The sequence below is a fragment of the Phodopus roborovskii genome, unplaced genomic scaffold (genome assembly GCF_943737965.1).
Source record: "Phodopus roborovskii unplaced genomic scaffold, PHOROB, whole genome shotgun sequence".
Taxonomy (NCBI): domain Eukaryota; kingdom Metazoa; phylum Chordata; class Mammalia; order Rodentia; family Cricetidae; genus Phodopus; species Phodopus roborovskii.
In genome coordinates this window covers 907738-932957 of record NW_026126758.1, presented here as the reverse complement: position 1 = coordinate 932957, position 25220 = coordinate 907738, and positions in this window count along the sequence as shown.

Sequence of the window (25220 nt, the reverse complement as noted above, 5' to 3'; positions counted from 1 at the left end):
ATATTTCTTTCTGCTAGCTCCTTTTCTCCTATCTCTTTCTCTTTATTTTGCTTCTCTTCCTTTATGTCTGTGTGCATCTCTCTCTCTCTTTCTCTTTCTCTTTTTCTCCATCTATCTCCCTGTGTGTGTGTGTTTATCTGTGTGTGTGTGTATGGGATAAAGATAGATAGATAGATAGATAGATAGATAGATAGATAGATAGATAGACAGACAGGCAGATAGACAGACAGAGAGACAGAGAGAGAGAGAGAGAGAGAGAGAGAGAGAGAATGATAGAAGAAGGCAAGATGGCAAGAATGTATATCTTTGTGTATTTAAGCCTGGGGATATGGTGGTACTTCATGAATGTGTACATTTTTTTTTAGACTCCACTAGATTTTATGCTACTCTCTCCCTTGAATCAAGGTTTCTTACTTCGCTAGATCATGATTCTTTTACTACCCTTCCTGATCTGCAAGCTATTGGGATTCTTTCTATGTGTTTACTTTTGTATTCCTCCATAAAAACACAATCTTCTAATGAACAAGAGAGCAAGAAATTGGAGAAAAGTCTTGAGGTCCTATGAGAGGGTCATTTAGAAAAGATCTGTCAGAAAATCTACATAGCTTTCATATCTCCTATATGAAGTAAGAGCGCTGTCAGTGCCAAAAGTTAGAGCCAATATTGTCCCCTATAACTGCGTTCTGTATCATTTATGGGTGTCCTCTTACATGCCTGGGTCTCAGCCACAACCAGGGAATGACAACCTCAGAGAAATGTGTTAGGGCATTCAACAGGAACATCCAGCCAGAAAACAATACATTTGATATCAGTGCATCTATAGAACTGAGTCTTCATTCCTGCCTTCTGACCTCTCTGTGTTCTTGCAGATGATTCTTGAAGTATCAGAGACTTGTCTTCCTCAGTCTCCATGTTATAGAATTTGAGGTTGTGCATCACCAGGCCTCATTAAAATAGCACATTTATTTTTGGACTTCCCCTGTAGAGCACAGATTCAAGTCTTTGAACTCTGTCACTGCAGCATTTACTCATTTTCTGTGCAAACTGATCTCTTGATAGAGTCAGTTAAGGATGTTCCAGCTTGAAAGTAGCAGGTGCCTCATCTGCAGGTGAGATCACTACCTTCTTGGTAGTGTTTTGTCACAGGTTCCCAAAGTGAGTCTGGATGTAGATTCCCAGGTCTAGTCCTAAGACCATGACAAGTTTCTGTTTGGTCCCAGGCAGGGCCAGTGTTCACAGGGACACATCTCAACAAATGCTTCTCTATCATGACAGGTTCCATTTTGTGTGCTGTTCATGTTCAAGGTGCCTCATGGGTATGAGAATTGATCTAGTTTAATGCTATTGTTCATATTCCCATGATGCAGAAGTGTATTATGTCTATGTATAAAATGATGTGGTCAATCCATTCTCATCATGGGTAACTTGCATATTGCTCATGTGCTGTTGGCTATTGTATTAATATGCTGTTTCCATTTACAAAATGAGGTGCCTTATGTGTAGAATTACTCTACTTTTTAGTAGAATATATCTAGTGCTTAGTTTAAGTCCACATGTGTTTACCATTGAGAAAGTTTACATATCCAGCCATTCTGTGATTCTTATTCTTTGGCGCTACCAACATAACACCAGTCAAAAGATCAATGTTGATCATCCAGCATAGCTAAGGTGGAGGGAGGGTGAAGTGTGACAGTTTATATAGCAGGTTCCCACCTTGCCTGTGTCTTAACTGATTTCTTTTCCCAGGTCCACACAACTACAGCCTGAACTGGAAAAGGAAACTGCCCAGGATGAGAGTCACTTGCAGAAGGAGCTGCTACAGCAAGGGCCACCTCCTGAGCCCCATCCCTACCTAGTACTGAACTTGTGAGATTAAAGGGAAGAATTGCTGTGCTTATCTTGAAAACATTTTTAACAATGGGGACTTCCTTACAGGCCAGCCACAGGCTGTACATCTTTGCCTTTCAAACTGTAGCAGAGAATATTTCTTAGCTCAGTTTTCCTTTGGTGTTTGGTTTACTTTTTCTTTTTTGTTGTTTTGTTGCACTTTTGCTATTTTGATGGTATTTTTTGTTCTTGTTGTTTTTTTCATAATTTGATAAGGCTACTAACTGTGTGTCTTTATTGCCATATTATACCCCTTTTGAAAAAAGCCATGTTTTTATGAATTAAAAAGCCATCTGCAACTTTACACACTTAACAGCACTTTTTTATTCATATGTGGTGTCACACTCCTATGTCCCCTCAGCTTACATGAATAGGTGGATCTCTGCAAGATCCATGCAGCATGGGCTGCATAGTGAGTTCCCAGCCAGCCAGGTTCACACAGGTGTTTGGTGCCCTTGAGTGTGGATAGCCCTTGAGTGTTTCCATGGATACACACTTTATGATGGAATGACTATCCATTATGTATCCACACTGTTATGTGTTTAGCCAAAGCCTATCCTATGGGACTTTATAGACACACCTTCATAAATTGGTTGTAACGAACAAATTACTGAGGAATACACCTATATGTTTCTATGGACTCTTGAGTAATAAAATCATTCAAAAAATGAAACAATTTCATGAAACAAATCAGGAACTCAAGGGTTATCTGCCTGCTTTTTTTCAATACAGCTTCACTAATAAACACACAACAAGTGACCATGGGAAAGAGCTTTTTATAAACGTCTTTGCTCCTCATATTCCAAATGTCCCATATGCCTGCAGGTCTCTCAGAGGCAAAAGATGTCCTTTGATTCCTTGTTAAGGGGCATGTGAAAGAGCAGCAAATGCTCTTAACCCATCTGGCATCTGTCCATCTTCAGCTCTTGGCTATTGTCCTTCAAGCTCAATGTGCTGTTTTAGATAGACTGAATCACCCCAAACTGTATTAAAGTTTCAAAGTCAGTGTCCTCATGCTAAGCAAAAGTTTAAAGATATATATATATATATATATATATATATATATATATGTATATATATGTGTGTGTGTGTAAAATCTGTGTGTATACATATATATATATATAAATAAGCAATTAATGTTTTTACAAATTACAAGTTATTATCAACTGAACAACTGTGCTACTCAAACCTAGTTATGTTGCTCAGATGTTCAGAAATGCACAGAGCATAGATTTGATCTTCAAACACATATAAGACTTACAAAATATGACATTTAAATATTTTAATAATTTAGAATGCTGTTGACATTGGACAGTTGCTCCTAACAAAATGGACCTATTCCTGATAATAATGAAGGTACAGGAGACCTTTCATTTGGAGTTTATTTTCTTCTTGGCAGAAATGCCCTATTGGGCAAAGAACTTACCTTGCTTTCCCTACTGACAATAGACTTATTGTTCTACCATGACAAGCAATAAAATACTGTCAAATAGAATTTCAGAACACATCAGATAAATCACCCACCATGACATGGTAGACATCAACCTAGGGATGAAGGGATGGTTCAATATACAAATATATATATATATATATATATATATATATATATATATATATCAAATTAATATACCATATAAACAAACTGAAAAAAGAAAATCCATATGATCATCTCCCTAGATGTGGAAAAAGCCTTTGACAAAAATCCTACACCCCTTCATGATAAAGATCTTGAGGAGATCAGAAATAACAGGAACATACCTAAACAAAATAAAATAAAAGGTTAACGCAGTATACCTGCATGGGGATATATACAGAAGGTACTTTTGTGCACCAAGAATACATCCTGGTTCCACTGTCTGAGGTCCCTTAGACTGCTCAGTCCTTCTAACTGAGACCCATATTCAGGGGCAACTGAGTCAGTCCCATGCTGGATTTCTAGCTATCAGTCTGGTGGCCAATTTGTTCCTCCTTGTTCAGGTCAGCTGTCTCTATGAGTTTCTGCAACCTGGTCTTGCTGTCTTTCTCTGGATCTGAATTGTAGTTCAACTCACTGTTCAGTTATGGGTTTTTGCTTCTGTTTCCAACACGTACTAGATGAGGGCTCCATGATGCTGGATAAGTTCGTTGTTGATCTTACTATCCAGGAAGTAGCCATTCCATGTTTGCACAAATAGTTAGTTGGCAGCAGTCTTGTAGGCCTCTAGACCTCTCTTTAGGATCAGTCTTCTCTTCAAACCAATAATGTCTCTCTCTCTCTCTCTCTCTCTCTCTCTCTCTCTCTCTCTCTCTCTCTCCTCTCTCTCTCATCTTCTATTCCTATCCTGACTCAATCTTCCTAGTCACATGTGCTTTCCTCTCCTCCCATTCTCTTTCTCCTACTTCTCTCTCCATTTCTGGCCCCGCAATTCCCATGTGATCTGGGGGACTTGTCCTTTCCCACTTCTGTGAGGGACTTTTATATGAATCTCTTAGAATACACCTTGTATCCTAGTTCCTCTGGTGGTGTGAATTATAGGCTGGTGATCCTTTGCTCTAAGTCTAAAATCCATAGATGAGCAAGTACATACCATGTTCCTCCTTTTGTGACTGGGTTACCTCATTCAGGGTTGTATCTTCAAATGTCATCCACATATGGGTGAATTTCAAGATTCCATTATTTATTTTTTCTGCAGAGTAGTATTCCATTGTGTACATGTGCCACATCTTCATTATCCATTCTTCAGTTGAGGGGCATTTAGGTTGCTTCCAGATTCTTGCTATTACAAATAATGCTGCTATGAACATAGTTTAGCACATGCCTTTGTTGCATGGCAGTGGGTCATTTGGGTGTATGCCTAAGAGTAGGATTGCCAGGTCCTGTGGTAAGCTAATTCCCATTTTCCTGAGGAACCGCCATACTGATCTCCAAAATGGCTATACGAGTTTGCACTCCCACCAACAGTGGAGGAGTGTTCCTCTTTCTCCACATCCTCTCCAGCATGAGTTGTCATAGTTGTTCCCAATTTTAGCCATTCTGGCAGGAGTAATGATGGTATCTCAAAGTTGCCCTTTTAGAATTTCTATCCTGCATTCCTTCACTGATGAAGGATATGGAAGTACAAGTCAAATAAGCCCTGACATCTTCAACTTGCTTTTAGTCATGTTGTTTCAATGCAGCAATACAACTCTAACCAGGACAGCTGGGAATATCACAGGACAACTTTCAGGAGTAGGCTCTCACTTCTATTATGCCAACACAGGTTTCTGGAATGTACTGTGTACTCTAGTTAGCTAGCATTTCAGATTCCAGGCAATTTCCAGTGTTTGCCACACATTTCTCTTCTGGGATTGAAGGGATCCCAGATGTGTGCCTGTGTTCTGAGTTTTTAGGTGATATCTGGGGGTTGAATTTATTGGACAGGTATAGTCACTGTCTTTCTCCACTAATTCATATCTACCCAGCTCGTAGTGTTTTTTTTTTTTTAAAGCAAATAGCTATAACTCCCCTCAAAAATACAGAACGTAGTAACTCATGATAAATAATTTCTCACAGTGAACAGGCAGTTTGAATCCTCAGAAGCCCCCCAGGTACTCTATCCAATGGAAATGTTCACTCTCCCACCATTAGCAAAGGCTGCACCAAGTCATTTAATCTCTTAAATGTCTTTATTGTCACCCAGCTATACAACCCAAGTTACTTTCTTATTTTTGAAGTTTATAGTTTTTAATGTCAGGATCTTCAGTACCAACAGATTAATCTTCCCTCTCCTTTGTCCTTGACAGTTTATCTGTGGTGTGGTGTGGTGTTATGCCGTTCTTCATGGTTTGCATGTTGTGACTGCATGCTCATGATGAAGTCCAACATGTCCATCATATGTCTTGAGCACTGGCAACTGAATGTGGCACCGAGTTGACATTGCTGGTATAACTCAAGTCCATACCTCCAGCAAAGGTAAGGCCTAGATCTTTGTTGTTTCATTAGAAGTCCCTGTTATTGCATTTGTTGAATATTTTCAAAATTCACAAGACTCAGGTTGAAGTAATTTAAATATTTAAACATTTAACTGACATGTGACTTTGTTGCTTGGCAATATTAAGAGATTATAATGTTTTTTACATTTGAGGATATTCCATATATCAAGGAGATAAAATATGCCATGTATTCATATTGATACTTGGAGTTCAAAGTCAAGGCGTTGAATTTTAATTTCATGGTTCTCAAGGACACAAGTGATAATAGAATCAACAATAGTGAAAACATACACATATAGTAGCAGAAGCAATTCAAAATATAATCAGTCTTTGTGGTATTTCTAATGAAATTAGTATTATGTTATTAATAGTATTATGTGTATTTTGGAACCTTAGAAAGATGTTGGTCCACGTGCATTGTGAACTGAGAGAGTGGTACTGACAGTCAGCCTTTTTCTAGGTAGATAAGGAAGATTGTCATTTGCCAGACACTGTAAGATAAATCCATTACTCTGCATCTTGTCATAGTATTATATCCTAGTCATCCAAGTCTGTTTACTAAGTTGAGCAGAGTGCTTCCTCTAATATGTGACATTGTTATTAAAGTTTCAGGATTATTCAACAGATGATATTTGATGATAGCTTTTGAAATGAATGCTATAGGGAAGTGGGCTTGTTCATAGAAAATTGTAAACTATGTCTGACATGTGATACTGTTCATGCAGTGGATGAATTTTCCCAAAGCAATACAGTGTCAAATAGAGGAAAACTCAAAGATTCTCCCCACACCCACAAATGAATGTCCACTCTTTCTGTTTCTGTTTAATGTAGTACTTGAACTGTCAGCTGGAGTAATAAGACAACTGATTGAGACAAAGGAAATATGAATCAAATGGGAGAAGTAAAAGTTTCCTTATTGTAGGAGATATGATTTTAACAAGCGAAAGTAAAAATGTCAGAAGTTCCATAAAGCTGATAAATACAGTCATAATAGTGGAAGGATAGAAAACTAACCCACAAAAGACAGCAGCCTTCTTGTATATCAATGACAAACATACTGAGAAAGAAATCAGGGAAACAATTCCACTCACAATAGCCTTAAAATATATAATGAGATATTGTTGGAATAAGAAAACTTAAAAACACACTATTAATATACACAGCAATGAAGTACCCAAGAGCAATCCTACATACATACAAGACATTTAACACTGATGTTTTCAAAGATCTTCATGATTAAAATGAATGGAAGTTTTTAAAATTTTGTGGATAAGTAGGTTAAAAAAGGTTTATTGTTAAATTATTAATATTAATGCAATACATCTTGAATTAGAAAATAAGAATACAATAATTCACCTATTTCTTTTTTTTTGAAGAAGTAAATTTGAAAGCATATATTTGGCAAAGGATCTTTGCTTTGATTATTCAAGTGTTATGATAAGTCTATAATATTCCAAGAAAAAGAAACAAAACAATAACCAACATCTTATGTTCATTAGAACACTATATTGTGTTCGCTTTCTATGAGAAATGAAGTTTATATAGACATAGGGTATCACTCCATCTCTGTTAGACTGGAAGAACTTTAACTCTGGTAGTAACGAAGCAGGTAAAAACATGGAGTGTGGTAGAAGTAGCAGTGGGAATGAAATCCTTTAGAGAGCTGTTTGGCCAAAGATACTGAGTAAAAGTTGTCTCTGATGCAACAGTTCTACTTTGCTGTTGATCTACGTTAAAGGGTACTTCCCAATTTCTCTTCTAATAGGCTCTTTACTGAACAGTTTTATGTCTATGTTCATCAAGGATATTGATCTCTATTTTCCTTTTTCTGTTGTCTTTATATTTTTTTAGATCTAATGCTGTTAGTCTGTTATTAGCATTTCTTTTTTTAATTTATTTTATATAACAAAGTCCAATTAAATAAAAACAAACATTTATACACAATATTTGGGAAATTGGGCCTCGTTCTTTCCAAACTACTTCCTGCTGGTAAGGGGCGCTGTCATGGGGGATTCGAAGAAGATTCAGAAATCCTGGCTGTAGTCTGTAAGGCTGCTTTGTCCAGCTGTTTTGAATGTAGGATCACCTAGTACTCTGTTTCAGGCGGTCTGGTGTGATCAAACCACATTAATCTGGAAGGAATCCACATCTTTTCATTTTCTGTGGAAACAAAAATAGAAATCCTTTTCCCCAGTAACTTGTCCTTCAACTTAAATTTTGGAGTCAAAACATTTTTTTTTTTAAATTTAATTTATTATTTTACATGTCGATCCCAGTTCCTTCTCCCTCCCTCCCTCCTTCCTTCCCTTTTACCCTCTCTGCCCTCTCACATGCACTCTAACCACCCTCCCCTACCATCCCCCCACCCCAATTCCATAAGGAGGGGAATACCATCCAGTTGGGGTCATGTAGATCTGATAGGTCATGTGAAGTAGGGACCAGGGCTTCTCTCCTGTCTCTAGATTAAGGCAGTTATCTCTCCATGGGGGATATGTTCCCAAAGTCCTTTTGTGTACCAGGGATACATCCTGGCTCCACTGTCTGAGGTCTCTTAGACTGCTCAGTCCTTCTGGCTGAGACCCATATTCGGGGGGGGGGCTGAGTCAGTCCCATGCTGGCTTCCCAGCTATCAGTCTAGTGGCCTTTAGCTCCTCCTTGTTCAGGTAAGCTGTCTGTATGTGTTTCTGCTGCCTGGTCTTGTCCTCTCTACCTGCATCTGGGTTCTAGTTTGACTCGGTGTTTATGTATGGGTGTTTGATCCTGTTTTCAACAGGCATTAGTTGAGGGCTCCATGGAGAAGTTAGTTGTTGATCTCACTCTCCGGGAAGGGCATTTATGATAGCCTTTCCACGGAAGCTCAAATTGTTAGTTGGGAGCAGTCTTGTAGTTCTCTAGACCTTTCTTTGTGTTCAATTTTATCTTCAAACAAATATTGGCTCCTTTTTTATGTTCTCTCTCTCTCTCTCTCTCTCTCTCTCTCCTTTCTACTATTCCTAACCGGGCTCAATCTTCCTAGACACACTTGTTTTCCTTTCCTCTCCCTGGCTTTCTCCTACTTCTCACTCCATTCGCTCCCCCCCCCCCACTTCACCTGAGCTCTGGAGGACTTGTCCCTTCCCAGTTCTGTGAGGGACTTTATATGAATCTCTTAGAATACACCTTGTATCCTAGTTCCTCTGGTGGTGTGAATTTTAGGCTGGAGATCCTTTGCTCTAGGTCTAAAATCCATATATGAGTGAGTACATACTGTGTTCCTCTTTTTGTGCCTGGGTTACCTCATTCAGGATGGTTTCTTCAAGTACCATCCACTTGCCTGCGAATTTCAAGATACCATTATTTTTTTCTGCAGAGTAGTATTCCATTGTGTACATGTGCCACATCTTCATTAACCATTCTTCAATTGAGGGGCATCTAGGTTGCTTCCAGGTTCTTGCTATTACAAATAGTGCTGCTATGAACATAGTTGAACAGATGTCTTTGTTGCATGGATGTGAATCCTTTGGGTATATGCCTAAGAGGGGGATTGCTGGGTCCTGTGGTAAACTAATTCCCATTTTCCTGAGGAACCGCCATACTGATCTCCAAAATGGCTGTATGAGTTTGCACTCCCACCAGAAGTGGAGGAGTGTTCCCCTTTCTCCACATCCTCTCCAACATAAGTCATCATTGGTGTTTCTAATTCACCCATTTCTGGAGAATGTAATAAGCTGACTCTAAAAGTTTTATTAGGGGGCAAAGGATAATTTTTAAAGTAGGAAAAGGAAAGGACATCCAGAAGTAATTTTAAGGAAGGAAAATCATGGAGACATGACAAACTAGAGAAACATGACACCTTAGACAGTAAATAATCACTAATTTAATATAGTTACATAAGCACTAGGTATGATTGAAAGAGTAAATATTCCGAAAGATTTGAGTGTTCATAAAGTTTGTAACTGGTGTAAAATAAGGGGCTATAGACCATCAGAAAAACGGGCCATAAGAGAGTGTCGTAAGGATGTTGTTAAGTGTAGAGATTAAACTTAAAAAAGTCAATCTGGGAAACCAAAGAGTTTATTCATTTCAGAAGTTACAATACATCATCAGGGGAATAAGCTAAAGCAACATCCAAAGGGAGAGGTTTGAATGCACTGGGAATGTTGCTTACTGTTCTGCTTAGCTACCATTCCCCAAGCTCGCTTGCCTAGATATGGGCTACCCACATTTGCCTGAGCTGTCCCCCTGCATTTAACAATCAATAAAATGACAAAGAAGCATGCCTGCAAGGCAGTCTGGTGGATTCAATTCCACAACTGTGTGCTAAACAGACAGCCAAGATTAGCCATCACTGCAGGCCATAAAAGGGAACACATAATCCCCTGGTTACTACAAAGAAAAGTGACCCTCCATGAATATGATTCTGTGTCTGAATAGAAAATTCATTGCAGGTAGAATGATTTGAAAGAATTTATTTCATAAAATGAAATCATATTTAGAATAATGAAAGACAATAAGCCCAAGTCACCAAAAAGTTTATAAATTAGACTAACGAAGGCCCTTCTAAAGGCTACAGGGTGGCCCCAGGGAGTGACTGAGCTGCCAGCACCTTTGACCATCCTGACAGTGTTTTGGTGGAGGAGTATACATCAAAAGCCCTACCTCTTAACAAAGGTTAGGTCCCAATCAGAAGTCTGAATCATGAACTGCATGCCTGAGCTTACATTCTAAACACATGAAGGAGTCCGTTCTGTTTCATTTGGGGAAGTCTATAACCCTTTTACAGAGTCACAGGTACTGCAGTCTTCTAAAGCAACACCAGACACATTGACTAATGTCAGTGACATGCACTGCAGTGCCCACGCTCAACATGGTAGGGTAGGGTCAGTGGTGAGCCCTAGTGTAGGATTTGTTCTGGAGTATGATTAGTTTCCAGGTGCTCCTATCTCCAAATCCTACTGTTTGACCCATAGAAAAAGTCTAAATCCTAAGAAAATGTTTTTTCTCTTAGAAAGATAATCAATAGTGGAGAGGTTATCTTAAATGCCCTTCCCCTATAATGAGAATGATGACTACCTTAAATGCCATCATAGAGCATCCAGCAGGTGATGGAACCAGAAGCAGAGGTTTGCATCCAAGCTCAGAACCAAACTTCTAGATCCACTTGTAGAGAGGGAGGAGTGGTAAGCAAAATGGTAAAGACCATCCTGGGGAAACCCACAGAAATCGCTGACCTCAGCAAGTGGGAGCTCACAGAATCCAGTCTGATAGCTGGGGAAGCAGCATGGGACAGAACAGAACCAGTTCGCTTCCACATGGGTGTCACTTGGGAGGCCTGGGCATTCTATAGGGCCTCTGGCAGTGCAGCCAGTATTTATCCCTAGTGCACAAATGGGCTTTGGAAGCCCATTCCCTATGGAGGGATATTTTTCCAGCTCAGATAGATGGGGAAGAGCCTAGGTCCTGCCCCAAATGATGTGATAGACTTTGATGCTCCACCATGGGAGGTGGAGGAGGGTGTAATGTGTTTGGTGGGGGTATGGGAGGACAGGAGAGCAAGGAAAATGGGATTGGTATGTATAATACAATTGTTTTTAGTTTAAATAAAATTTATTTTAAAAATAATTATTTTTCTTTTTTTATAAAAGGGAAGCACTTGGAGGTTTCTAGCTCTTCTTTTCAATGCAGACAAAACAGAAGTCTTCCCTGAGTACTCCTGTTTAAAGAGATTTTTTTTTCTTTTCTCCAGATACAGGAATTTAGCAAGATGTGATCTGGAGGAGGAGTTCAAGTACAAATTCACATGAAAAAGACATGTTCACTGTGTTTGCTGTTTTGGGCTCTTCCCTTTTCTTTAAAGAGTACTCATTTCCCCCACTTAGAGCACATTCCCACACAGTTACTACCATACATGACATAATTATTTGAATTTCAAATGTTTATTGTGGAGATAGACAAGATTCTTTTGTAACTGTGTTTCCAGCTGATCCCCACCTACCTAAGAAACAAAAGAATGGTATTTAGTCCTAATTAGCTATGCATGGCCAATTAAGTCCACTAAAAGACATCATGACCACAAGATATGGAGGCAACTCTAATGTAACTTCGATTATCATCACTACTCATTTGCTCATGAGTATTAATTAAGAGGGTAATAAAACTCTGATGACCATTCTTGGTTTCCAAGTGACTAAATCTGGACTTAATACCCCCATATAAAGAGCACACCTGTAGGAGAATCCTGTTTAATTAAAAATCAAAAGATCTACTTCTAGCCAGGAAGTTTAAGGGAGAATTCACACTTTTTATTCAGAACTTTAATCCAGATATAATCTGAACCAATCTTTCTGTTGGGTGCCTTTATAAGGACAAGGACAAAGGAAGCTTTACTCTTTCTATGCTTGCACTCGCCTTGTAAGCACATCCATTCCATCAATGACATTTGAGCATATGCCTTCAGATTCCATCATATCCTGCAGACAGCTGAGACATCTGGCCTTGTAGACTGAGCAACTACTGCATGCTTGGACTTTTCATTTACAGCTAGCCATTGGTGTAGTAGCTAGAGCACAGCCTGCCAGTTGTTCCTGGAGTTTCTATCGGCCAGGTCCTGCCATTTCCGTCCCAAATGAATACACAGAGGTGCTATATTAATTATAAAAATGTTAGCTGATGGCATAGGCTTCTTATTGGCTAGCTCTGTCTTAATTATTAGCTACTATCTATATATTTGTAAAGGGCATAATTTGCCTGAGAATGCTTGGCATTTCCTATCCTCCAGATCTCTACATGGCATCTCTCAAGGCACCTCTCTGCCTACATTTCCCAGAATTCTCCTTGTTTCCTGTCCCTGATATCTTCCTGCCTCTATTAGCCATATAGTGTTTTAGTCATCAACCAATAAGAGCAATATATATCCCCCATCAGTAAGTCATTCTAACAAATCCACTTTCAATGTATAGAGTTATTCATTCATGACTTCTGTTACTCTAAAGAATCCTGACTAATGCACCAGGCACATAGACAGTTTATTGAGCATTTTGGGTCTAACAAGAGCTGAGCTCAGTACTAAATTCCCAAGGGCCACTTTCCCTTAACATTCCACATGTGTTTGATCACTTCAGAGGACTCAATACTCCTCATCCACATCATGCTGTCATGATTCATCAACGTCTTTATTTCTCATGTTACCAGTTGTGGATATTATGTTTGGTAAAGTGGGTGTTCAATTTCCCCATGTGTGCAGTAGTGAAATGATTCGAACGAAGCAGAGAGTAATCTCTAGCTTTGGAAGGAGAAGGTGCTGATTGGCTTTTCCTATGTCACATGAGAAACTTCCTGGAAAGGAAACCTCAACTTCTGATCATTGCAGGGAGAATTAATTATCAAGGAGGCAAAGGCTGTGCATTATGACGTCTCTTCTCTGGACGTTTTGTTGTATTTTGGAAAGCTTTTGGAATGCCATGATGTCACTTGTGTTGGGTGAATTTCAACTACCCTTAGGACATTTCTTCAGTGCCTATAAGTTTTACCTATAGACATGATTTCAAGGCTAAGACATGCTTGGGAGAGCAAGTGAACAGTATGGTGACATCAGAGTGAAGGAAGAAGGCCCTAGGTCTCATTGAAAAAACTAGAGAAATAAATGGTCCTTGGGGGAGAGGAAGTGAGTTTAGGGAAGGGGGCTGGGGAGATTTCTGGATGTGGTAGCCTAGAGGCTTCCAAGTCTAGGTCTCAGGAACTAGGAATTTCTGGAGTCCAATAAGCCTGTGTTGATTTTTGGGTTCCTAGAAAAGAGCCCCAGATTAAGGATTAATGATTGTTAGATTGGCTGAATGAAGAACTCAGAAGGCTACAGCTACCTTGTTGGGGACGCTCTAGTTTTCCCTCGAGTAAGAAGGAACAGAGAAACTAATGAGATTTTGGTACCATCACTGTACTTCACCCCCACTACAGTCCTTTAGGGTGTATACCATCAATTGTAGGGAAAACGGAGTTCCCTGGATAAGCCTAAGGATCTCATATTGTACATCACAGCCACTAGCAAGGCAGGAACCACAAAGTCCTGCTGTCTTCCAGTGACCACTAAGGTTTCAGAGTTCCAAGCTGTTGATTGCCTGATTGTTGTTAGAGCCAGTGGACCATGGCAGACCCTGGTCCAATCCTGCCACTCCTGGTGTCCTTCCTGAACTATGAGAACCTGGTAACTATGTTCTGCCCCACAACAGCTTCCCCATTAACATTTTAGTCTGAAGCATCAAGCGACTTTGGCATTTATATACCACTTGAGTGACTGTGATAGTAGCAATTTTATCCTGGTTTCTCAAAGCACAAGACCTAAGGCCCTGAAGGCAAGGTACATCATCTCCAGCTATGAATAAGCCTACCTATGCTCTCTGCTTGGTCTCCACTTGCATGGAGACAGATGGGAGACTTTCACAAAGTAGAGACACAAGTCTCGTCTTGCAGAATCTTCTTGGACAAAGACTCACCTGTCAGGCACTTTCTGAGAAAGCCATGGTGTGTCCAGTCTAAGTTGAAACAATGTGTAGAGTTGACACTGTCCCTTGACTTCTAGCATTAGGTATTACTGAGATACCTAAATGTGTCTAGCATGGCCTGTCAGTGTGATATAACATCAGAAAGGACATAGTTTGCCCTGCAGCACTCATTTGTTCTGGGTCTGGGCAAATACACTTCTGAAGCCTCAGTCCAGATTTCTGGAGAACTTGCTATCCAAGCTGACCGTAGTGCTACCTCTTTGTTTCAGGACTGTTTAAATTCAAGAGTGTGAAGTAGGACTCTGTGAAAGCTCTACATCAAAGACCATTAAGGATGTAATGATCTGTCCTCTGGTACACTTTGCCTGACTTTCTCATGCAACAAAGAATATTGTTGTTTAAGCTAGATATGTCACTTTACCTACTGGCATGTGCATTGTCAAGGAATCTTTCTTTTGTAGTTCCAAGTGAAGTTCCATACTAGTGACACACTACATAAACTTCCCATTCCTGAGACTCATATGACTTTCCTAAAAATGCCTTTACATATCTATGTCTGTTCTTTCCATAGCCATTTATCTTTCGTCAAACTTGATTGTAGGAATGAACTTTTCTTATGAGTGTTTGTCTGTGTCAGAGCCCACCTGACAAGCCCCAGTTCTTAGCATGTCCAGTCTGACATGTTACTAGATAATCACACGTTTGCTAACATCATGATGGCTGGGATGTGGTCTGCTGAGGATTTGGGCTTATTCATCCGAACTTTTCTTTGTTCTGACAGGATACCCACATTCTCCCACCACACTCATATGTAATGAGCACGGTTTTTCTGCCTGCTGCCTGGTCCTGTCCCGCCGCCGCTCCAGCCCCAAATAATACTCTGAAACTCTGTATTTGATATAATTCTGTTGGCCTGTTGTTTCTTATTGGCTAGCTCTGTCTTAAGTATTAACCCATTTCTGTTAATCTAATATTTCCACGTGGTCTTCTTACCAGGGAAAGGGGCCAGCATCTTGTCTCCCCCATCTCTCCATCTTGACCCCTCCTTACTACTTCCTCTTTCCTCCTTGTCTCCTAGTCCGGCCTATCTTGCTTTCCTATTGGCCAACAGTGCTTTATTCATTAAATCAGTATGAGAAACATATACAAAATGACATCTCCCATCACTCATATATGGTTACAGCCTTCCCTTATGTTTGTAGAAAAGCCCTGGTAAGGGAAGTACAACTTCTAGTATAACTAGAGGGTCCTGGTCCCATTCATAAACAGTGAATAGATGGAAGGCACATAACTATTCACTGCTTCTCTTTGGTCTTCTTCCTTATATTCTGAGACAATGCCACCTCTTTGCATTTCTTGGACATCCTGATTACATGGTGTGTGTGTGTGTGTGTGTGTGTGTGTGTGTGTGTGTGTGTGTGTGTGTGTGTATGTGTGTGTGTGTATATATGTGGGGGGGGTTGCTGTGTCTTCCTGTGAGTCTGGGATCAGGGTCTGAGGATTTTATATTCTCACAGTTTCCAGCTGATGGCACTGCTGTTACCAAGCAAGCCCACTTTGATCAGCACACCTCCTGGACACTCTGCTAACCTTGGAGGAACACTGAATCCCCTGTGGTGTTCATAAAGCCATCCTGAAATTGGGAGTCCTCCCTGGAATTGCTGACTGGGTGTTGGGGTCCTCTGTGTAGCAATAGGCATATAAAAATTAGAATCTCAGTTCTGAAGATAGGATTAATGTTAACATAGGTTTCTGGTTGGTCTAGTTATGTGAAATGGACTCCTGGGAAATTCTTACTGAGTGAATCTATAGCTCTAGGCCCCAGAGGGACCTCATGTAGTCCAGGCTCCTTCTCTTTAGATCTCTTGACTCTTCTGGCCTGGGAACAGGACAGGAAGTTGAATAAGCACCAGGATTTCCAGGCACAAGAGTGCCACGCTATGGCATCCATTGGGCTGGGATAATCCATAACACAGCCTTATTCATGTGATCGGTGCTGTCTGTGTTTATGGGGAGCTCTTCTCCTTGGGCCACACCCTACCTCAGGTGAATTTTAAACCTGAGATGCTCAATATGGAGCACAATCAGGTGATGTCCAACCTTTAGAAATTATCCATGGAGATGTGTGATACCTTGAACAAATGCAAGGTGCTGATAGAAGAGACTGAATACTTCAGGTAAGTGCTTAATTTATCTTGGGAGAGATCGCTACTGCCATTCTTTGACCTGAACACATGTTAAGGCTCTGTTCTAGCCTGATTGCCGCTTAGCAAGCAGCCAGACTTGTGTCATTTGGACTTGTGCCTCCTGTACTCAGTTTTCCTAGTCGTGATAAAACAAAAACAAAAACAAACAAACAAACAAAACCCACAGAGGTTCTCTCATCATTGTCCAGCCAGCCTCAGGAGTGCTTGGATAGAAAAATGATTGCACCATGAAGGGGATGTCTGTCAGCCCAGGGATTCTGGGACCTTACAGGGGCTTCATAGAGCTGGTTTCCATAAGACCCTAAGATATGATGTATTCTGGTTGGGACATCTGTCCTCCTTCAGATAGTCTTTGCCTTCAAGTTGCAGATGCTTTCCCTATACCATCAAGAGATAAGCATGGGTAGGGACTGAACCCTGTTCCCAGATGCATAGGATCCCTTTTGGTAACAGGGTTTTCAGAAATAGTTTGAAAATTTCTGAAAGATAATGAGTCTCTGAATTATGCAATTTGATTATTCTCTGGATTTGGCATCCCTCTGAGTGATGCTGGCTTAGCTACTGAGAGTTCCATTCCTGGGCTGTCTAAGGACATATGAATTTGTAGCACTGGTGGTATTTTGATGTAGGGACATCAAACAGAGACTGTGTGGAACTCATCAATTTTTGTTGTTTGTTCAGTTACTACCATGTTCAGATAAAGAAAAATGTGCACATGTCAAGACGAAAGAACAGATGGCTGAGGAAGGAGCAGATTGAACTGCAGTCCTGTGAGGAGGTGAAGAGGCCTTTTAAGGAGATCCATGAGAAGATCTGTGCCCTCCATCCTGAGCAGCACCTGTTAGGTTGATGCAGCAAGGGCAGGCTGCCCACCTGTCAAGCATAAATGGAGACACCCATGTGACCATCTATCCAATCATGTAGACTCCCACCCCATTCCATCCAGTTGTTCACTTCTGTGCTTATTCACAAGTTTCTCTGGAGAGTTACTCTTTTGTAAGATCTTGGATGTTTAGCAAGCCAAGTGTCCTGCTCTGTTAGAAGCTGCAGTCCATTGAGAGATATGGGACAATCACATATCGAACACCTACATGTCATTTTGTTAGGAGGACTGCTATGCAGATAGCTATTAAGGAATACTACAGATATTTCAAGGATGAGGTCAGCGATCTGAGGCTAATGTGATTTGTGGGGGTCATGCAACATCACAGGTAGGAAGCAGCTTTGAAGGAAGAGAACCCAGTGCTAATGCCTAGTGAGCCATTCTCAATGTCATCATCTTCCTTCTCCTCCTTCTCCTTCTCCTTCTCTTTCTCCTTCTCCTTCTCCTTCTCCTCATTCTCCTTCTCCTTGTCCTCCTCCTTGTCCTCTTCCTTATCCTAATTCTCCTTCTTCTCAGTAGCTTTGGCTCACCCTGTCCTGGAACTCACTCTCTAGATCAGGCTGGTCTAAAACTCACAGAGATCCACCTGTCTCTGTCTCCCACATACTGGGATTAAAGGCCTGTGCTCTTCCACCCAGCATGTTCTCTTCTTTTTGCCAAGCTCTTTGTTGTTGACAGAAAACTTAGTTGTTAGTTAGCCCTTTTGCTGTGAGTTTAGAGGACATTTCTCACAATCTGCAGCTGAATAGATGACCATAGATGTGGGAAGAATTTCACACACTGAGGATTAGTGTGACAGATTTAATGCTACAAAATAATATTTTCTCCAGTCACCTCAACATAGTCTGACTAAGCTGTGTGCTCGGGATGCATAGCAGTGTTGTGGATCTAAATTCAACTGTATATTCACCATGATGTCTTCTTCAGTATTTTCAGCTTCTGAATTCTGTTGTCTGTGTATGATTGATGCAGCCGTGTTTAATAGTGTACAATGGTGGGTATGTCTGCAGGCTACATATGAAAACTGGTATTGCCCTGTCTTGTTCACTCCTGTATTCCACTGAGTTCAAGTCTTTCACTGAACATGAAAGTTTCTGCCTTGGCTTTCTGGATGTGAACACTCTGTCTTCCCTCTCCTCTAAGGAAGACTTTCTGTCTTGTTTTGTCTCATCTAATTTTTACAAGTTTCAATTGGTCAGAAAGAAGGGAAGAACGAAGTAGCTTGTTGTCATTTATTTACTTTAATTGATTTGGTATTAATGTTGATTTAAATAAATAAAAAATCAAACAATAGAGCAATTTTACTAATGAAAAATAGTCTTCTTTCCTTTCACTACACAGATCTAACACCACAGGAAATGTTTGCTTGGTCTCTTTGGCCTCACAACACTGAATTACACAGTGCATGTCCTTGCTGACATTGTGTTGCTACTATGTTCTGTGCATGTCTGTGTCTTCGCACAGATTCCTGTCATAGCTGTGCAAAATACTGCATTCCAGAAAAGCATTGCAGGTGGCATCACTGGGCTCCTTCTGATAGACATTGGCGCTGAATTTATATATATATATATATATATATATATATATATATATATATATATATATATCTTCCTGGGGGTTGGTCATGGGTCACTGTCTTTCACTTGAGCTGTCAAGGTTTAGTGACAGCTTCTGGAGTGTAGTGAAGAGAACATGATGGGTTACTTGGAACCTGTGAGATCTGTGAGTGTCAGTATGAGTACAGTTCACAGATGGAAATGGAAATACAGCCAGGGTAGCTAACCCTGGCTGAGTATAAGAGCCTTGTAGACAGCTTAGAGGACCCACTACCTCTGCCTGCAGCAGAAAAGGTGATGCTAGGTATTTGTCCACTCTGTGGCCATTCTAGCTGCAAAAGTGTGTGTGGTGTGATGTGCATTTCTGTGTATTTGAGTGTGTTTGTATGTATGTGAACCCCTCTGTGTGTGTCTGTGTGTGAAAGCTGGCTATTTCTTGCACAGTAGTATGCATGTATATGTGACCATGTGTGAGGAAAGTGGATGAAGGTGGTGTGTATGCCCATGTTTCCTGTGTATATGGGGGTGTTTGTGGGTGATTATATGTGCAAGTGTTTGTGTATGTGGATTTGTAAAGTCCTGTGAATGTTTTTATCTGTACATTTGTATATGTACTTACTTAATAAATATCTTTAGTGATGAAGGAGGCCAACTTTATTGAGAACTTATTGTTGCCACACACTTGGCATCAAAAATTGTTCTATTCTGCTGTCCATCTTTCTGCATGTCAAACTAGCTTCCTAGAATAAAAAGACAGCAAAACTCAATCATTTTCAGGTATTTGTAGAAGGGAAATATTAATGTGCATGGAAATTTTTGGAACAAACAGAAGCAATCTGGGGAATGAAGTTTAGGAAGAGGGTACTGTTGCAAATTCAGGGTTTCATTCCTTAGGGGATTTGACTTGTATTGTGCTTCCAGCTGCACCTCTGTCCAGCAGGAGTCCCATAGTCATGCTCTGGTGTGAGAATGGGGTGTCTCAATGCACCCCACTTAGGCTCATGATGGTCTAAAGCATTCACATTGTGTTGGGTCTGCAGCACTAAGTATCTGCTTTTCTTCAAAATTGTTCACTCTGAGTTAAACTCAGCCTCATGGAAGGTGGGAGAAATGAGGACCCTCAGACATTACTGGGGATATAAAATGGCATAATGCAGTGAAAAGGCACACAAGTCTACTCAAAGTGGAAATGCAATCCCCACGTGATCCAGTGATTCCAGAACATGAAGTAGGATTCTGAGGAGAAGGTAAGGGACAGCAGGGCCATAACAGCATGACCCGGAGTATTCTTGGAGTAGAAAATATCCAGATGTTATCTTCGATGAGTGAAAAAGTACATTTTGATGATCCCTTCTATTGAATATTGTTCAGCATTAAATAATAGACAATTTCATTTGGTCTAATTTCGTCAGCAATTGGTTACTTAAACAAATCCCTGCCACAATCACCTTCCAGGGAGGAAGTATTTCTTGTGAATCCTCCTTGTGGAGACTTTCTCATTTCCTGAGCTCATTGATTTAGGTCCTAAGTGAGGCAGCCTGAAGTAAAGAGTGCTATTTTTTGGAGGAATTTGCTCAGCTTGGGAGGGGGTGGGAGGAGCTGGGAATCAGGGAACAAAAGCAGTGAGCTGGTGGATTATCATACTTGGGTCTTGTGCTGATGAACATTCCTAGCCTGCACATCCTGGGGAACTTCCTAAGCAGGGGAGCTAAAGGGCAAGATCCCAGAGGTCAATCTGTCTGTACATTGGGTTTATGGGGAAGGAACCTCAATGACTGAGCTGTCTGTCTCTCATGCCCACATTGTTCTCCTACATTCCATGGAAAGTTAATCTTCTCAATAGTATCCCTGGTGATTGCTCCTTATATTAGCATTAACTGGAACACTAAACAAGTTACTACATTATAAAGTGCTTGTATTTGTGCATTCATGTGTTTGTGTGCGTTCATGAGATTATGGGTGTTCAACTCTCTACTGAGAACACAATCTTTTCATGACTAGGAGGAAGACAAAATGGATGAAAGACTGAAGAATCCACTGAAGAAGAAAGAGCTGCTCTCCCAGCAAAGGGATTTGGCAGAAAAACTGCAGCATCATCACTTCAATACCTCTGAGATGATGTAAGAGCCCAAGCTGGGAGGAGCATTTAGAACCATGTAGGTCACCTGTACCTGGATTCAGTCCTTCTTAAGACTCTTGGAATCTGGAAGATTCTCAGCTATAGCCAGGGAAAGAACATCTCAGGGTATTGTGTTTGCCCAGTCATCAAGAACTTCATCAGGAAACACTATGTTCGATTCTTAGTGTTTCTGGGGATTTTGTCCCCCTTATTCCCTTCTGAGCTGTCTAGTATATTGTTAGTAACATGCTGGCTGTGTCACCGCACAAATTTCCCTATGTAGTCCTAGAACTAGCAGGGAGATAGTTAGTTATAGAGGACAGCGTATGCACGGCCACTTTATTTCCCTCCAGAAGATCGCATTAGAGAGAAGTCCCTACCTGTGCAGACTGCATGCAGGTCACTTCTACTAATTACACATTCTCTGCAGTGTGCATCCCTTTCCTATGAAAGGATTGTTCTGGCAATGAGATTTATTGGCTGAGGAGTTGACCCAATGAGGTTTATATGCTATGGGGGAAAGCAGAGCCTAAACTGCCATGCTGTATAGGCTCCCCTAGAATTTATGAATTCAGTTTCCCACATTCACCTGGTGATTTCACATTCACAAGGCCATACATATCTGTCTTGACCTCTCACTCAAACATTGGAACTGTGTTATTTGTTTTTCCAAAATAGTCTATCTGGACAATTGGAGAAATATGCTATTCTTTTCTTGTCAGTAGTGTAGTTCTCAGTTCAACATCTAGCAGATTTTAAAAACTGAGAAAAAAAATTCAGGCCCAGGTGCACCCTGAGCCTTCTCCTTTGGAGCATGCAGAGAATGACTGCAGCTGAAAGACTGGTCATGATGCACCGTCCAGCTGAATACAGCAGCTTCAGATTCAGTAGGTCACATAGCATGTCCCAACTAGGCCTGCTTGGTAACTGCCTTCCTCCTATAGGTCAGAAAATCTCCAATCTGAGCTGGAATAGATCACAGCCTAGGAAGATAAAATCATCCAGACAGACTTGCTTCAGCGACCAAACTAAGTCTCACAGGTCAGTGAGCCACCTTTGCATTCTAACCCTGCAACCATAGCATTTGTGGGGGTGGGGTCTTTTGACTTTGGCTTCCTCTGTGTGAATAGCCCCTGGATTTGTCTAGCCTATGGCCCAACCTGTCTCATTCTGGGACTGATTACCTTTCCTTCTCACACAGCTCTTGAGAGAACTGAGGAGGCCAAAACAGCAACCAACAACTTGGACCCATGGCATTGGCACCCTAGGAACAAGGCCTCCACAGAAAAAGAGTCCCTGCAAATCCCCAAGGGGGCATGGCTATACTAGCATTTAAAAGGCATTTTGCAATTGGTGACTGACTTCCTATAATGTTTCCATGTGCTACAAATTATGTATGCATGAAGATGGTTAGTTTTTTAAACAATCTATTCAGCTTAATTTTGGGATGTTTCTGATGTTTCCTTTGCTTTGTTTTGTTTTGTTTTGTTTCTTTCATTATTTTTGTTATGTTTTGAGGCTTTGATTTCATTTGCTTTTTTCTTTTGTTCCTGTTGTTTTGCTATTTTCCTAAGGATATTAACTGATTAACTGTTTATGTTTGCTCCCTGAAAGTCTCTATTCAGTACAATGACTGTATTTTTGTTAATAAAATAGTGACTGCCCATTCTTAACTCTTAAGACCAATTTCTTTGGTCAGTATTGCTATATGTCCTGACTTTGTTTACCCTTGGCCCAGCCAGGCTGATCTGGGTCCAAATTACTTTCCTTCTCTGATAGCAGCTCTTGAGGAAAAACTGAGGAGGACAAAGAAGCCACAGCAACCTTGATCACATAGTGTTCTCCACTCTAGAATAAAGGCCTCCTCAGAAGAAGATGCCCCCTTAAAGCTGTGAACTCATCAGTGAGGCCAATAACAACTCACTTCCTGATGACCAGCCACAATCAGATCCATGGGTCTGTTGAGTCCTTACTCTGATATCATAAAGAAAACATCAAAAAATGAGCTTGAGATAAAGAAAATCTGAAACAAGAATTACTGAGAACGCCAAAATTCACCAGCATGAGCCCACTGTGAGGAGTACAAGAACATAAAGGATAGGGCTATTGGTGACTAAGAGTTTTTCTCTCAGTTCAATGTCGATGGCTTTGGCAAGCCAACTGAGGATTCAGCTGTCCACATTTGCTGAACCCATTTTCTCCATCTAGTGGTGAGAATTCTGTCATGGAAGAAGATTGTGTTGATATTAAGTTGTTCCAGTCAAACAGATTTTTCACCTTAAGAGCAATATCTTTGGTCATGTAAGGTGTTTCACTACTATAACATCAGATGCTCCTATAACCCCAGAACTCAGGTTTCCAGCCTAGGCTACATAGTTTGTTTTCAGCCAACCAGAGCTACACAGGAGGGTTGTCTGTGAATATTGATGGTGTTTGTTACTCCGTGTATATCCATTTTCATTATGGAAAATGTATTTATACTGTATCCTTATTGTCATACATTTAGCTATCCTTAAAATATACTATTCTGTATATACATTTCATAAAATGATCACTTGGTACAAATTAATGAGAAACACAACACTATTTCTCTTATGTCTTTAAGGAAATGCAAACATAAACTAAGGCAATACGGAAAAAGTTCATGTCCTGCTTGCCACCGGGGCCATGATATTGATGTCCATTCTGGTCTTCTGTCAAGTGCCATGTCTTACTCCTTGGCCACGACAGAGCTGCAGGTGTCTATACTGATATCTGTGACTCCTGTGATCACTAAGAGCTTGCACCTGCCTTCAGTCTAGGCTACCACCTGTGACTGTGTTACTGTCAAAAGATATGTTGAGAGATTTTCTCCATCTAATATCAATACCATTGGACTGTATTCTTTCCAAAAGTAATGAAATAACTACTCTGAGAACAAGTATCTATTTCGACTTGTTTAGCCAATGGCTTGGGCTTCTTACTGTCTGGCTCTCTCTTAATTATTAATTAATAACTATTAATCTGTGTGTCTCTACCTGGCCTTATAATACTGAGAAAGCCCTGGCATCCCACCATTTCATAGCTACATGGCATCTTTCCTTTGTCTCTCTTTTCAGAATTTCTGCTTACCTAAATGTTGCCTATCCATTTTCAAAATAGCTATATTCATTAACCAAGAAAAGTAATACATATTTCCAACATACAGAAGGACCTACCACACCAGGGATATGCTCCTATAGGGGCAAGTATATCTTATACTGCTGTGCCGCCACTCAGGACGATAGTGACATCTGAGTCAGAAGTGTTGCTGAGGACTATGTCAGGGTCCAAGGCCCTACTGAAGCCAGGGTCTGCACTGATGGCCTAATCTCTTGCTGTCATCAAAGACTTAGCAGATGCCTGTAATCTGAGCTACCACCTGGGCACACATGCAGACTAGTGCTGCATCTATGCTGATCTGAGTGACATACATTGACAACCAAGACCATGTTGACATCCATGCCCAGGATTTAGCCTAGGACCATGTTTGTATCCATGTTGTAAACACAGCTGGCATCTGTGTATGTCCATGGTCTGTGTTGCCAACCAAGAGACACACAGAAATAGAGATCTGGGCCAACACCTAGGACCATGTTTGTCTTAAAAGGATGTGCTTCTGCAGGGGTCATACAGATCTGAGATCCCCTGGACCAGAACTGACTTCAGATAGTGACAGTGAGTAGGAGAGTTAATGTGTGGATAGGAAGTAATTCTGTGGGTCCCCAACTGGTGCTGTCAAAGCACGGGAAAAGAATCTACCCTTTATGAATAAAGGGTATATATACACACAGGACATCAATACAGATAGAAAGCTTATTGAATTCTATGGATGATGTGATCAGCAGGAGCGATGGTTCAGAGAGTAATAATACTTACTGCCATGCCTAAAGGCCTGAGTTCTTTCCCTGCTACTTTCGTGATTGATGGAGAGACAAACATTCAACAAATTGTCCTCTGAATTCATCTGGGTGGAGGTGCCCAGTCATGGATCGCAAAGCCTAAGACATCTGTCTGTCCATTGCTCACTCAACCTCGAATATCTATCTGATGCACTCATTGAATTATATTGCAGTGTGTTCCATTTAAGAGATTTGCAACCTTTGCTGTTTTACTTTTGTC